At 46.9% G+C, this 16454-nt stretch overlaps 1 protein-coding gene across 2 annotated transcripts in view; it reads right to left on the bottom strand.

The window, feature by feature from the left end:
• The window catches only part of GPBP1L1 (GC-rich promoter binding protein 1 like 1), an 80137-nt gene extending 63683 nt beyond the window's left edge, over positions 1 to 16454 (bottom strand). For both annotated transcript variants that reach the window (XM_075320492.1, XM_075320493.1), the window contains exon 1: positions 16328 to 16454. The gene's annotated coding sequence lies outside the window, so the exon portion shown is untranslated. The remainder of the gene's footprint in view (positions 1 to 16327) is intronic.

Below are 16454 nucleotides of genomic sequence, written 5' to 3'. Positions count from 1 at the left end.
ACCGCTGATTTACAAGGCAGTACTATGGACAACGGGGTACTCAAATAGGACAATCCCTTTAGGTTATGTGCCCACGGGAGCTCTTACCTGCGGATATATCCGCAGGTACGGCCGCAGGTTTACCGCAGCTGCCCGCCGGCATCCACAGCTATTTTTAGCTGCGGGATTCCAGCGATATAGCTGTGGTAAACCTGCGGATATTCATGCGATTTACCTGCGGAACGTCCAGGCCTCTCTCTCCATAGTGCTGGGCCGGGATTTCCGCAGATAATTTCACAGAAATAATTGACATGCAGTTACGTGCGGCTGCGGGAAATCCGCAGCATATTCCGCAGCCGCACATTCCGCAGCATGGACACAGACACTCCCCATGTCCCATAGGATAACATGGGGAGTGTCTGTACTTTCTGAAACCTCAGATTTATCTGGAAAATCCAGATAAATCCGTAGGTTTTCCGCAGCAAAATCCGCAGAAGCAAGCTCCCGTGGGCACATAGCCTTAAGGCTATGTACCCACGGGGGATAGTGTCCTGCGGTTATATCCGCAGGAGCTCCCAGAAAACCGCAGCACAACTTTGTTTCCATGCTGCGAAATGTCCTGCGGATATGGTGCGGGCATTCTGCGTTGAGGATACAGTACCATGACTTCGGCACTGCATCCTCAATGCAGAACAAGTGCTGAGTGATCGGGGCGTTCATACCTCCATCATGCAGCACTTCTCTTCCATCTCCGGCCATGTTTACACTGTGAAGGAGAAGGTGGGCGGGCCTGAACTAGCTCTGGCTGTCACATGACCGGAGCTCGTGCAGGCCCCGCCCACCTCCTCCTTCCTGCTCCTGTGCACCGTGGGAAAATGACCGGGTGTCTATCAAGGCAGGTAAGTATGGGCCAAAGCAGGGGATTTCCGCAGGTAATGCCGCAGGAATAATTGACATGCAGTTATGTGCGGCTGCGGGACATCTGCAGTATATTCTGCAACCGCACATTCTGCAACGTGGACTTAGCACTCCGCATGTCCCATAGGATAACATGGTGAGTGACTGTACATGCTAAAACCTGCGGATTTATCTGGAAAATCCAGAAAAATCTGCAGGTTTTTCGCGGCAAAATCCACAGAAACAAGCTCACGTTTGCAGAAATTTCTGCACCAAAACTGCATCTCCTGGCAGAAAAAGATGTGTTTTTGCCGCATTTCAGTGTGTTTTTGGGCTGCAACATGGTCATGCTGTAGTTTATTTTCTGCACCAAATCTGCAAGGAAAAAAACAAACATGTGCACAAGACTTCAGTATACTCCGACTTTACTGGCATAAAGATAGGCAGATAAGCAGATTTTAGCAGATAAGACTGAGACTGCCACTTAGCTATGCGAAGCTTGAAGTACAGAAGGGCAGACGTCTGTATGTTAATGATACGTATACATTTACGGAGCTTTGTGATAAATAATGTGATTCTGGAAATAACCTTTTAAATGCAAAAAAGACCAATATTTGACATACAAGAGAGGCAGCCAAACTGCATCAGGAGTCTCTAGCTATACCAAAAAAAAAACAAAACACTGCAGTAAAAAGATTTGTGCAGTCTTGATCCGTCGTCTAGTCTGGTCCTCCATGCTAGCCAGAACAGACCTGCTCGGTGAGGAAGTGGAGAATGACCGGCTGCTGTGGAGGACAGGACACCGACCCAGAATAGACACATGAGCCACTGATTTAGGGTACTTTCACACTTGCGTTGTTTTTTTTTTGGCGCAATCCGCTGTCTTGGGAAACAGTGGAATCCGTTAACGGATTCCGTTGTTTCCCATAGACTTGCATTGATGACGGATTGTGCCAAAAGTACCTGCGTTGCTTCCGTTGGCCGATGCTCCGTTGCTTCCGCCAAGCGGAAGCAACGCAGAATGTAACGTTAAATGCTGGCGTCAAAATGACGCCAACCAACGGATTCCGTTGGTTCCGTTAAAATTTATAATGGTTCCCTATGGTAGCGGATTCCGTTGGTTCCGTTAAAATTTATAATGGTTCCCTATGGTAGCGGATTCCGTTGCTAAGTGCTTAACAACGGAATCCGCTGCTGGATTCCGCTAATTTATTCTGCGCATGCCCAGAATGAAAAAAAATAAATAAAAAACAGAGCCGACGGATTCCGTTAGACGGACGCCTAACGGACGCCAAACGGATGCAACGGTCCGTTATTTCACAGGAATCAGCTAACGGATTCCTGTGAAATAACGGACCCGTTGCATCCGTTGACACCACAAAAATAACGGATGCGTCAAAACGACGCAGCAACGGACCCAGCGGATTCAACACAACGCAAGTGTGAAAGTACCCTTAGGCTGTGAGCACATGCAGGAGTTTTTTTAATGCAGTGTATTTTATCATGCAGATTGTTGGCCACATCTGCACATCTCCCCTTATCCCAGCGAAGTCTATGAGAATTCTGAAAGGCTGTGCGCACGTTGCTTCTTTTTTCCTTGCAGTTTTGGATGCCAAAAAAAAAAAAAATCTGCAGCGTGTCAATTGCTAATGCGTTTTTTTTTCCTGCGTTTATAAGCTTTTCCAGCCATTGATTTCACAATAAAAGAAGGGCACCATAAATGCATTAAAAAAACCTTCTGCACATCTGCACCACAAACTCGCATGCACACATAGCCGGAAGAGACACATTGTTTACCAGGTACATTGTCACACTGTGCTGCAGGAGCAATACCAAACAGACACTTCCAGAAGTACAGCACAGTGCCTAGAGCCGCCAATCAGCTGAGTGGGGCCAGAAGAAGTCACATCGATTTATTACTCATCAGTTCCATAAAGCCCCAAGCCTTATCTGTACATCGTCCTCTATAGCAGTGCTATAGATCGCTCTCCGCCCGGCTCTGCTACATCAGGACTGCTCAGCATCGCCTCATCAGTATTGGATGATGCTTGATATAAGAGGTTGAACTTTATGGACAGAAGCAGATTTTAATTTATTTATTTTAACCTGTTTAAAAAAAAAAAAAAAAAATGTAGCAAGCTCTATACTGTATCACCGCAGAGCAATGGCTGGCATTAGGTGGGAGGTTTACAGAAATGAGCTCGTCCGTCTGACGTGGGATTAGATCACTTCTGATTTATTTCACCGATGAAAGTGGAGTTAAGTGATTCATCCTGAAACGCGCCCTGATGGCCGGCACGGAGGACATGGACTGGACAGTTATTCTAGTAATGCTGGGTCACAGCCGGATTACTGTTCCAGGAAGATCGCCTCTGAACTAACCACCATGCTTTACACTACCCAACATCTCACCAGAGACCTGGGCTCAGAGTATAGAGAGGAAAAGAACAGATTCCTACAAATGAGCTTTTTGCAGTTTTTATTTGTGCAAAAGCATTTATGGTTCCGACCCCTACAGCTGAAACCGGCTGCATGTTTGGGTCTACACGAGACAGAATTGCTGCAAAGCTTCAGTACAACATTTGCACGGCCGATTACAGAGACAAGCCATGCGCATGACATGTGCAGAATTATTATCTCAGGACAACGGACGTCTGGTGCAAATTTAGTGTTTAAAGCCACAATATGTCCTTTCACTATAGAGGAGTGAAGTCAGAAGCGTTACATTTGCAGGATTAGGGTTAACTCACATCAATGTATAATAAATCTTGGAACAAGAGTTGGACGTGTGAAATCCGATTGGTATTCCATATCTCATACAAGTGTGCAATTTATTGTATTTGCACCCACTGACTTGCATTGGGAAGTCTCAAATGTTTTACACGACCATACTGCAATTTATTTTCCTGAGGCCAAATACAGATGAGGAGAATATATAATATAAAAATAAATAAAAATAATTTGCAGATCAGCGCTGTCTCATTGGATAACACTGATGCAAGAACAATCCGATTTTTTCTTTTTATTGCATTCGGCTAGTTTCACACTTGCGTTGAACGGCATCCGTTGCGTTGTGTGACAGATGTGTTGCATATAATGGCACAATGGATGCAACGGATCGTACAAAACAACGGAAAGCTTTTTTTTTTTTTTTTTCTTCTTTACAGTTTTACCGGCAACAGACTATTGTGAACGATCAGCTGATCACCCGGCCGCCGGGCGCTCAGCTGAGCGCTCTCGCATGCCGGCCGCTCAGCTGAGCGCTCTCGCATGCCGGCCGCTCAGCTGAGCGCTCTCGCATGCCGGCCGCCGGGCGCTCAGCTGAGCGCTCTCGCATGCCGGCCGCTCAGCTGAGCGCTCTCGCATGCCGGCCGCTCAGCTGAGCGCTCTCGCATGCCGGCCGCCGGGCGCTCAGCTGAGCGCTCTCGCATGCCGGCCGCTCAGCTGAGCGCTCTCGCATGCCGGCCGCCGAGCGCTCAGCTGAGCGCTCTCGCATGCCAGCCGATGGGCGCTCAGCTGAACGTTCGGCCACCAAGAAACAAAAAGTTTCTGTGATTTAAAAAAAAATAAAAAAAAAAAAAAAAAAAAAAAAAATGAGCATGCGCAGTGAAAAATAAAGGATTCCGCTGCTCAAAAAAGTTACATGCTGCGTTCTCTCCGCCCGACGCAGCGTGAAAATAACAACGCTGCGTCGTCCAGCGGATGCAACGCTGACACTTGCGTTTACAGTGCATCATCCATACAAGTCTATGGAGAATAGGGCAGTGCGTTAACGGACTGCGCTATTCTCCATAGTGATGGACTCCGCTGAACGCAAGTGTGAAAGTACCCTTACATGCAATGTATTTATATGCAGATGTGAGTGATTCGTTGGCAGCAGATTTGTGATCGCTCTTTCTTCCACATTTACACAAACCCTAAAGGGAATTTCACTCAAAAAAAATTAAAAAAAAAAAAAAAATGGTAGTGTATCAATAGGCCAAGCCATTACTTCCTTATCGGTGGCAGTCTTGCTCCAAAGACCACTACCAATATCCACTTAAAGAAGGGGCTGCTAGTCCAGATTAGATGTGGCAATTTTTCCAACACTGGCTTTTAAGCAGAAAAAGTTGAAGTCGCCTCAATCCATAGGTTGTAACAGTACGGTCCTCGCCAATCATTGTGTTGTGGCTTTTTCTAGAGATCTGCATAACTTTTCAGGATCATTACAAGAGAATCTGTCACCAGGCTTTTGCCACCTAATCTGAGAGCAGCATAATGTAGGGACAGAGAGCTCGCTTCCAGCGATGTGTCACTTACCTGGCTGCTCAGCGTGGTTTTCATAAAATCACTGGTTAAATCAGCAGTAGATTATCATTACAGGACTACTTGGCTGCAGCAGGTAGTCCAGCAGATTCATGAGCTCTGTGTAACTGCTAGATCTGCAGCAGAGGAAACATTGATTTTATTAAAATGACAGCAAACAGCTCAGTAAGTGACTGGAATCAGGGTTTCTGTCTCTCCATTATGCTGCTCTCAGATGGGGAAGCAAAACCCTGGTGACAGATTACCGTATAGGCTGGGGCCACAAGGGGATCAGTGTGAGTGTTCGCATAATACTCACTCACGCTCGCAGCACAGCGGTAACAGAGTATCATGCGACTGTGGTCCGATCCTGCGATCAGACCACAGCTGTGTAGAGGAGGGCCAGCGCTGACAAGGAGAGGGTGGGATTTATCTCCTGTTTCCTCTGTTGCCGGCTGATGCGAGATTCGCATTGAACTCAACTGTAATGCGAATAGAATGCGATGTTTTTCTCGCACCCATAGACGTGAATGGGTGCGAGTGAAACAGGATCGCATTGCACCCGCAGCATGCTGCAATTGTTTTCTCGGGCAGATTAAGGCTGAGAAAAAAAAAATAAATAAACAAACGTCATGGGCGTGGCCCCATAGAGCAATATTGGTCCGAGTGGAATACGATTTTTTTTTTTTATTGTATTCCACTCGCTCCGTATTACTTGCCGTGTGTGCTGACCCTGAGGGTCAGAATTTGAGACGGTGCACAGAAATTATTTTTAACCTGTTCCCCCTCAAGCTGTTGTGAAATTATAGTTTAGAATGACCCAGCATGCTGGGATCTGTAGTTCACAAGAGCTGGTTGCAAATAACTATAAACCAGCAATCCCCATGAGATTGTTGATTAGTCCATACAGCAGCATACAGGGCAATGCACACACACATATCCCCTATAATAAGGAGCTCAGTGGCACAATACGCAGAGCACTGAACGTCTGTAACCCTTTCATAGGTAGCAGCCCCCCTCATTCATGGGATGGACCCCTGTATCAACCATACACCAGTTGTACATGTAAGCATCACATGTCCCAGATATGGAGTAATGAGACTCTGCCATGTGGGAGCTGTAAATATCGAGGAGGAGTGTGCCTTTAAATAGCACGGCTGGAGGTACAGGGGAAGAGCGCGGGGAAGAGCGCGGGGAAGAGCGCGGGGAAGAGCGCGGGGAAGAGCGCGGGGAAGAGCGCGGGGAAGAGCGCGGGGAAGAGCGCGGGGAAGAGCGCGGGGAAGAGCGCGGGGAAGAGCGCGGGGAAGAGCGCGGGGAAGAGCGCGGGGAAGAGCGCGGGGAAGAGCGCGGGGAAGAGCGCGGGGAAGAGCGCGGGGAAGAGCGCGGGGAAGAGCGCGGGGAAGAGCGCGGGGAAGAGCGCGGGGAAGAGCGCGGGGCAGCCGTCAGATCCACAACCTTCCTGCACAGAAGACGCGGAGGTTTTAGGTTATTTTCATTACAGTTTGTTCTACATTTACAGCAACGAACCAAGCTGCAAAGCCACAAGGGACCCGTTACCACAACAGGGGCCGATCTGATGGGATATAAAGGTCCAGCATATACTTCAGAATGTGTCTGGAGGACTCTGGACTGTGCCCCTTTGGTTCAGTGGGGAGAGGATTCTGGCAGCGGTTCTGTCGGAGAACACGCGTGCCCGGCTGAGCTCAATGTTACTTTGTATGGGGGAGTCGGGAGAGAACATTAGCTCTGCAGACAGCTATCTAATGGAAATTATCAACTTAGGCTACTTTCACACTTGCGTTGTTTTCCTTCCATTACAATCCGCCCTTTTGGAAAACAGCGGAATCCGTTAACGGATTCCGCTGTTTCCCATAGACTTGTATGGATGACGGATTGTGCCAAAAGTACCTGCGTTGCTTCTGCTGGGCAACGCTCTGTTGCTTCCGCCCAGCGGGTGGAACGCAGCATGTAACGTTTTGAGCAGCGGAATCCTCAGGATTTCACTGCGCATGCTTTTTTTTTTTTTTTTTTTTTTAAAATCAAACTTTAAATTTTGTCTCGCGGTGGCCGAACGTTCAGCTGAGCGCCCAGCCGCCGGCAAGTGACAGCGCTCAGCTGAGCGACCGGCCGCCGGCTACTGAGAGCGATCAGCTGACCGTTCACAATAGTCTGCTGCCGGTAAAACTGTAAAGAAGAAAAAAAAAAAAAACAAAACCCCGCTTTCCGTTGTTTTGTACGATCCGTAGCATCTGTTGTGCCACTATATGCAACGCATCCGTCACACAATACAATGCTACGGAAGCCGTCCAACGCAAGTGTGAAACTAGCCTTACAGGGGCTCTCATGTTTATTACTGGTTAAAATTGCAGAGCGCCAGAAAAAACAAGCAACTTTGTAATTTGCTTTTATTAAAACTCCTCTCTGCTCTCAAGAACCAAGGGGTTCTATAGTACACTGCTCATTGCCTCGGTTAGGCAGCTTTCACACATCTGTTTTTTGCCGTGCGGCACAATCCTGTAAAAACCAAAAAGAACGGATCCGGCGTGTGTTGCCACCGGATCCGTTCTTTCCCCCATAGACTTGTATTAGCGCCGGATTGTGTCGCGTGGCCTTGCGTTGCACCCGGCTTTTGCCGCATCTGGCGTAAATAGCTGATCCGGCGGCCGGATGGAACGTGACTTGCAGAGGTTTTTTTGTATCCAGTGAAAACGTATGGTACCGAATCCGGCGCGAGTTACAATGAAAGCCTATGGACGCTGGATCCATCATCATCCAGCATATGACAGAATCCAACGACTGATCCCGTTTTTTGAACTGTGCATGCTCAGTAGCACAACGGATCCGTCAAAAAACGGAAGGAACGCATGGAAAATACTGGTGCAACGGATCCGTTTTTTTTCGCTGGATCCGTTGCATCAGTTTTTATGCCGGACGGCAAAAAACGGATGTGTGAAAGCAGCCTTACCGGCCACCTCAGAGTGACCGGGAGTGCACCTGTGAGCAGTAACCCGGGAGATTGGGGAGCAGTCACCATGAAGGAAGAAGATAAAGAAACCCCTTTAATCATTATCACTGCGGAGGACAAAAAACATCTTACAGGCTCTGTTCATACTATGGCTATGGTCTCTATTGGATGCCATAGAGATCAGTATATTTCCTCTTCCACCACCCCCTACAATATGGAATCATACCGGGCACCAATGTAAAATGACCAGATGGAGGCGGATGCAAAATTTGTTAATACATTGGGATCTATCCTGGTGCACAAACCAGGGCTGTGGAGTCGGTAAGCCAAACCTTCGACTCCGACTCAGACTCCTCAAATTCTCTTGCACCGACTCCGGCTCCGACTCCGGCTCCGACTCCGACTCCTACATATATTGCTTATAGTTAGGTGAAAAATTTATTGTAGTACATGAATATGTGTATGTGAACATTAGACATTTAATAATTTTTATGATACAATAATCAAGATATTTGGATAGAACATAAAATATATTTATTGGATACAACTTTAGAACACAAAAAACTGTAATAAATTGTAAATATGTAATACACTATGTAATATACAGTAGATTACATATATATCTTGTGTGTTTATATACACTGTGTATATATATATAATATTACATATTTACAATTTATTAGTTTTTTGTGTTCTAAAGTTGTATCCAATAAATATTTTATGTTCTATCCAAATATCTTGATTATTGTATCATAAAAACAATTAAATGTCTGATGTTCACATTATACTACAATAAATTTTTCACTTAAATATAAGCATTATACTAAATGTTATTATTTAGTAAAATATTCAGCACATTCTGCATTGCACTCCTGTCCCCAATTTATTATATATTTTAGGAGTCGGAGTCGGTGCATTTTATACCAACTCCGACTCCGACTCCACCAAAATGAGCTCCGACTCCGACTCCACGACTCCGACTCCGACTCCACAGCCCTGGCACAAACTAAACCTAAAGTCTTCAGTGGTGAGCACCGTTACTTTGCAGCTCTGGGGTCCTGGGTTCAAGTCCCACTAAGGACGACATCTGCGAGGAGTTTGTACGTTCTCCGGGGTTTCCTCTCACACTCTATATACAAACTAATGAGGAATTTAAATTATGAGCCCCATTGGGGACAGTGATGATGTCTATAAAGCGCTGAGGAATTAATGACGCTATAAAAGTCAGTAAAATATCTAACCTGCAGAAGTAACTTACAGAGCCGGTGTCCGGACGTCTGTAGCGATTCATCATTGTGCGGCCAAGTGTTCAGAAATGTTACAGATTTTGTGTCTCAATAGATCACTGAAGAAGCTGAAAAATACTTATCGAAGCAGAGGTGGCTCCAATGCATCAGTCTCGTGGCCCTCAGGAGAAAATAGCAGCAGCAGAAGAAAACTCCGTCCTATGTTCATTACAAATGTATCAGCGCTGGTAAAAATGTATCAGTCCAATAATAAGAGCGGCTCCCGGAGCACAGCCTTGAGCGGAGCCTATAGAAGCACATCAGCAGTGAAGGCCGCAGCGGCCGGGAAATGCAAGAATGACTATTGGAGTTTTGCTGTGTAGACAATCCTCAACTTCAATATTGGGGGGAAAAAAAAAAAAAGCAGCAAGCTACCCACATCTACAGCAGATTGTTTTTCCCAAGTTATCAAGAACATGGATGGCTGTCAGTGAATAAAAGAAGTCTTAAAGGGAACCTGTCACCAGTTTTTTCCCTATTAAACCAAAAATATCCCCTTCCGCAGCTCCTGGGCTGCATTCTAGGAAGGTGCACCTTGTTGCTGGCCCCCCTTGTAGACCCCTAAAAGAACTTTATAAAATCTCACAGTTTGGTTGGCCAGATGGGCGGGCTCTAGTCTCCTGCCCCCCAGTCATGATTTACATGGATGCCGCCGCCCCCGTTACTGTGCATGCTGCTTGGGTCTCGCGCAGGCGCATTTCACTGTGCTCCTATCGTGGGACTGAGAATAAAGTTTCCTTCGCGCGAGCGCCGGTGATGTAGTTGCGCAGGGGCGAGATTATGGGCGGCGCTGTGTATGACCTCACCAGCGTTATCCTCATACCCCCCCATAATCTCGCGCCTGCGCAACTAAATCATCAGCGCTCACACAAGGGAAACTTTATGCTCAGCCCCGCAATAGGGGGACAGCGAAATGCGCCTGTGCGAGACTCCAGCAGCGTGCATGATTTCTATTTGGACTCAGGAGTGGCCTCCCTTTTGTGCACCGTCTTTGATTGTCTCCGCTAGGCGTTTTATATCTGCCATAACCCTCAGTTTGATACAGCGCCGCACACACCAGCTCTATCCTCGCAAGCAGGGTCCTCTCTCTCCTCCTGTAGACTGAGCCCTCGCGGGCAGGGACCTCTCTCCTCCTGTAGACTGTGAGCCCTCGCGGGCAGGGACCTCTCTCCTCCTGTAGACTGTGAGCCCTCGCGGGCAGGGACCTCTCTCCTCCTGTAGACTGTGAGCCCTCGCGGGCAGGGACCTCTCGCCTCCTGTAGACTGTGAGCCCTCGCGGGCAGGGACCTCTCGCCTCCTGTAGACTGTGAGCCCTCGCGGGCAGGGACCTCTCTCCTCCTGTAGACTGTGAGCCCTCGCGGGCAGGGACCTCTCTCCTCCTGTAGACTGTGAGCCCTCGCGGGCAGGGACCTCTCTCCTCCTGTAGACTGTGAGCCCTCGCGGGCAGGGACCTCTCTCTCTCCTCCTGTAGACTGTGAGCCCTCGCGGGCAGGGACCTCTCTCTCCTCCTGTAGACTGTAAGCCCTCACGGGCAGGGTCCTCTCTCTCCTCCTGTAGACTGTGAGCCCTCGCGGGCAGGGTCCTCTCTCTCCTCCTGTAGACTGTGAGCCCTCGCGGGCAGGGTCCTCTCTCCTCCTGTAGACTGTGAGCCCTCGCGGGCAGGGTCCTCTCTCTCCTCCTGTAGACTGTGAGCCCTCGCGGGCAGGGTCCTCTCTCCTCCTGTAGACTGTGAGCCCTCGCGGGCAGGGTCCTCTCTCTCCTCCTGTAGACTGTGAACCCTCGCGGGCAGGGTCCTCTCTCTCCTCCTGTAGACTGTGAACCCTCGCGGGCAGGGTCCTCTCTCCTCCTGTAGACTGTGAGCCCTCGCGGGCAGGGTCCTCTCTCCTCCTGTAGACTGTGAGCCCTCGCGGGCAGGGTCCTCTCTCCTCCTGTAGACTGTGAGCCATCAGGGGCAGGGTCCTTTCTCCTCCTGCAGACTGTGAGCCCTCGCGGGCAGGGTCCTCTCTCCTCCTGTACCTGTCTGTGCCTTGTATTGTTCATGATTATTGTACGTGTCCCTACTATGTGTTCCCCTTTCACATGTAAAGCGCCATGGAATAGATGGCATAATAATAATAATAATAATAATAATAATAATAAAATACTGCAGTCTGTACTTAGATCATTAATGCTGGAAGTGTGAAATCAACCCAAGGCCAAATTCAATGGTTGTAAAAAAAATGAAATAAAAATTAGAATAAAAACAATACAATAATTGTGCACTTGACTACAACACGAATGGGTTCAGGAGCTGCAGTATTCTGGTCTATAAAATGACATTGTTCAGGTTGAAGAAAAAAAAAAAAAAAAAAAAAAAAAAAAAAAAAGAGCTCAAAACATAATATTGGTCATTGTACTGTCCACGGCTTAAGGGATCCTCAGAGGCATCAGCAGAAGTGTTTGGTCCCCGGCCTATCTGCTCCACTTTTCCTTGGCACCAGTATCGCCCTCATTGTGGTCTTATTGCACCAGACGCTGCAGTGTGATTGACTCCTGACCGTCATAAACAGCGGCCGGTTACTGATTGACTCTGCAGGGCGACATCAAAGACTCAAACACTGTCACAGCACGCTCTGGAAAAGTGAACCTTGGTGTTTATTGTAGATGTTTGCAATATTCACACACAAATACATGTTACACGCTATAAACATACTGTATATCATAAAACTAAGTAACGACCACACAAGGCTGTCGGCTTGAACGCAACGCTCACCAGCGAATATCACAACAAATATCACCCTCCCCTACAGAGAGTCATGACGGCCATGCCTGCAGAGCGGCGAGCAGACGGGGGAGCGGCTGCACGCAGCAGATAACGTACCGTACGCCCAGCATCTAGGCCGCAGACAGCAGGTGTAATATAGGAAGTGACCGCAACCTGCAGACACACAACAATAGGGAACCGGACGCAGGTTTCCTGAGCGGGGGGCTCCCGTCTCATCGCACTTGTATAACTAATGGTCATCTCTGCAGGCCACACTCTGGCCTCGTTATGGGCAAGTCGTATGTCACAATATTCAGCAGATTGGGACATGTCATGCAGGATAGCACGTCACGACAAATGACTGGAGACCGATAGCTGCCAATGGCCGCCTCAGTGGGGTATAATTGTACTAAAATTTACACACACTTCTGTGGCAAACTCTAAAAATTAACACTTCCCATATTTAATCTGTTTTGATATAATCCCGTTTTTAATTGAAAACCACTGCTAAAAATACGCAGATCACAGAAAATAATTTATTGGTCCAATTTGAATATATACATGAAATATATATCACTCTGTATGCAGATACAGTGCCCGGATAGGATACCACTCCATGTATAACAGAAAAGTAAAGAATCCAGCACTCTTAGGCTGTGTCCGCATTTTGCTTTTTTACCTGCTTTTTCAACTGCAGCGTTTTAATGCCAAAATGCATGCGTTCTGCTTTCCAAGCAAAGTCTATGGGAATTTGGGATTTGTTGTGCGCACTATGCTGTTCAAAACGCTGCAGTTTTGTTGCAGAAATTTGGGCAAAAACTCTGCTTTTAGGCTATGTCCGCACTTTGCTTCGAGGTACTTGCAGTTCAAAAGGCAAATGGCAAAAACAATTGACATGTTGCTTCTTTAAAAAGCAGAGTTTTTGCCCAAATTTCAGCTACAAAAACGCAGCGTTTTGAACTGCATAGTGCGCACAAGAAATCAAAAATTCCCATAGACTTTGCTTGAAAAGCAGAATGCATGCATTTTGGCATTAAAACGCTGCAGTTGAAAAAGCAGCAAAAAAGCAGGTAAAAAAGCAAAGTGCGGACACAGCCTTAGGCAGAGTTCAAATGTCCATTAGAACAGATCCTTTGGCAAAAAAAAAAAAAAAGTTCTGGAACACAACTTTGTCCGTTTTGAAAATATTGATTTCTGCAGGATCCGTTTTTTTTAACATTGGAGTCTATGGAGAACGGATCCGATAACGGATTGCTATTAGGCCGTCCGTTTTTCTTGCATTTCTAAAGGATCTGATATTTTTCTTACTGAATCAATTTCAAGTGGAAGATCAATAACAGTCCGCTAACGGATCCCTTTTTCCATTAACTCCAATGTTAAAATATATGGATCCTGCAAAAAAATCATTTTTAAAACAGATAAAGTTGTGTCTGTAGAACTTTTTTTTTGCCAACGGATCCGTTCTAAGGGAAGATTAATGGACAAATGATCTTAGCCTGACAGGTGGAAGCAGTGAAAGTTTTAGTAAAATTTGCAATCTGCCTGCGCATCTATCCCACATCACTGGTCCACTGTATCCTACCTGCGCATCTATCCCCTTATCACACAGCACTGGTCCACTGTATCCTACCTGCGCATCTATCCCCTTATCACACAGCACTGGTCCACTGTATCCTACCTGCGCATCTATCCCCTTATCACACAGCACTGGTCCACTGTATCCTACCTGCGCATCTATCCCCTTATCACACAGCACTGGTCCACTGTATCCTCTACCTGCATCCGTCTGAAGAACGTCTTGTTGACCGATTTGGTTTCTGGATTGCACCTTCTATTAAACTTACACTACTTACGGTACATCTTTAAGAGAGTTTCGGATTCTTAACTTTCAGGTTTAAACTGAGGGGGACATTCTGACAGTGAGGGCAGTCAGGGAGTGGAACATTCTACCACGGGAGGTGGTGAGCTCCATCAATGGAAATCTACAAGCAGAAACTGGATAAACATATAGCCAGGATGATTTAGGAAAGCCTGCACTCGCAGGGGGTTGGACCCAATGGCTCTTGAGGTCCCTTCCAACTCTACCATTCTATGTGAAACATACATGTGATCGATTGCCCTGCAATGCCGCCACCAGGAAAAAAAAAAAAAAAAAGTAGGCGGTGTGCGCGCTGCATCTTTGTAGTAACCAAAAAGATTCACATTTTTGGGCCCAAATAAACGCAGCCTCTGCATGTATTTTTTCCCACGGCTTACTGCGTTATTTACAGCGTTTTTGCCCAGTGCGTTTTTTAAAGTCAAATCTACTGACTGGAAGGGCTCAAAAACGCAGAAAGAATTGACATGCTGCATGTTTTTGGTCACCAGAAAGATGCAGCCAAAAAAAAAAAAAAAAAGCTGCAATGTGCGGACAGCAAAACTGAAATCTCATAGGCCTTGCTGGAGAAAGAAATACATGCAGTTTTGGGACGAAAACTACACCCAAAAAAAGCTGCAAAAAAAAATAAAAATAGCGTGCACACAAGGCTGTGGATGTTGCCCGTTAAGGGGGATGTTCGCAAAATTGTATGTTGTCCCCTAATAATAATAAATAATAAGTTTTATTTCTATAGCGCCAACATATTCCGCAGCACTTTACAATTCAGAGGGGACATGTACAGACAATTTGAGACAATACAAAAAAAACCCCTAAAATTAAGATACCAGGAGGAGTGAGGGCCCTGCTCGTAAGCTACAGTCTATGAGGAAATAGGGGAGACACAAAAGGTGAATGGGGGGGGGGGGGGGCGCTTGTCATATATGGTCCCTATACATAGGGAAGGGAATTAGTGATTGTTGGGACTTGCCGAGATCTGAGCTTAGTTGTCAGGAACAGCAAAGCACCATCTTGAATAAGGGGGAGGTGCGCATGCTCAACTTCTGTTCACAGTCTATGGGACTGAGGATAAAAGCAGAGCCCTGTGTTCTGCCATTTCTAGCAGTCCTATAGACAATGACTTACTGAATTACCCATCACTGGGGGTCTGACTGACCCCCACTCTACTCAAGATGGGGAACTAGAGCCCTGTTCTTGGTGACCTGGCAGTCACAACTCCAGCAGCCAACAAGATTTGGGGAATGACCCTTTAAAAATTGATGGACTGAGTAATGCACCGACCCTGCGATGGCGAGCAGAGATCTCCACCGAGGTCAGGGATTGATACAACGTCCATTACAAAGTTGCTAAACTTTCTATTGTGCAACGACGAAGCTTTATTTATAGACGGCAGATGACACACGAGGGATCCGTCCGCTCCATACAATCATCATGTAGCTTATAGAAACTCATGAATCTATAAGGTCCCACCTGTGCACACGCCATTCTCTGTAAGTTAAAGGGGTTTTCCAGAAAAATAAAAATCACCAGGGATTCATGTAGTGGGAGAATATATATATATATATATATATAAATATATATATATATATATATATATATATATATATATATATATATATATATATATATATATAAAGTGTTCCTGCACCAATACAAAGTAACAAAAAGTCAGCTGTGTGAGGCCCCAGCTGTTACACACATCCAATCCTTTAAGTCAACAGTGCAAAAAACTTTCTAAAAACTTTGCATTTCCATTTCTCATCACTTTCCAGATCTCTGCTTCCTGTCAATGAATGAGCAGGTCAGATCAGTTTATGCACAAAGAACAAGACAATAATCCACCTCCTGCACTGATACATTGCAACAAACAGTCAGCTGTGCGAGATTAGGGCCTGTCTGGATGGTATCAGGGGTTTTCATTCACAGACAGCAAGCAGAATAGTGGAAACAGAACAGAAAGTTGTGCTTTTCATCTGGAATCCCCTGAAAGTGCGTGCAGGACGGTGGATTGTAAGCTCCGGAGACAAGAGCAGTCACGTGACGTGGTGGACAGAGGTGAGGAGCCATTGTACCCAGCACATGTACACAGGGCTCCTGCGACGTCACAGCACGGGGTATACAGAGCCCTGGGCCTAGTCACGGGATGCGCACAGCAGGCCGCACCGCGGGGCCACACAGCGGGCCCCCGAGCAGCAGCACAGGACGGCTGCACTTCTACAACTTGTACCATGTGACCGCCCCAGACAGACTCCACACACACACAGGCCCCAGCAGCGCCGTCCCCGCCACAGACTCACCCGTTACCGCGCTCTCACTCCGGGCCTGTGTCACACCGGGGACCGCCGCTCTCCCCTAACAGCCGCTGCCCGCTTCCTGCTCTTCACAAACCATAACAAAGCGCGCACCAAAATGGCGTCCTCTGGA

Source organism: Anomaloglossus baeobatrachus, chromosome 8 (genome assembly GCF_048569485.1).
Source record: "Anomaloglossus baeobatrachus isolate aAnoBae1 chromosome 8, aAnoBae1.hap1, whole genome shotgun sequence".
In the NCBI taxonomy this organism is placed as follows: Eukaryota; Metazoa; Chordata; class Amphibia; order Anura; family Aromobatidae; genus Anomaloglossus; species Anomaloglossus baeobatrachus.
Note: the sequence above shows the minus strand (reverse complement) of the source record. Positions and strands in the feature narration are given on the sequence as shown.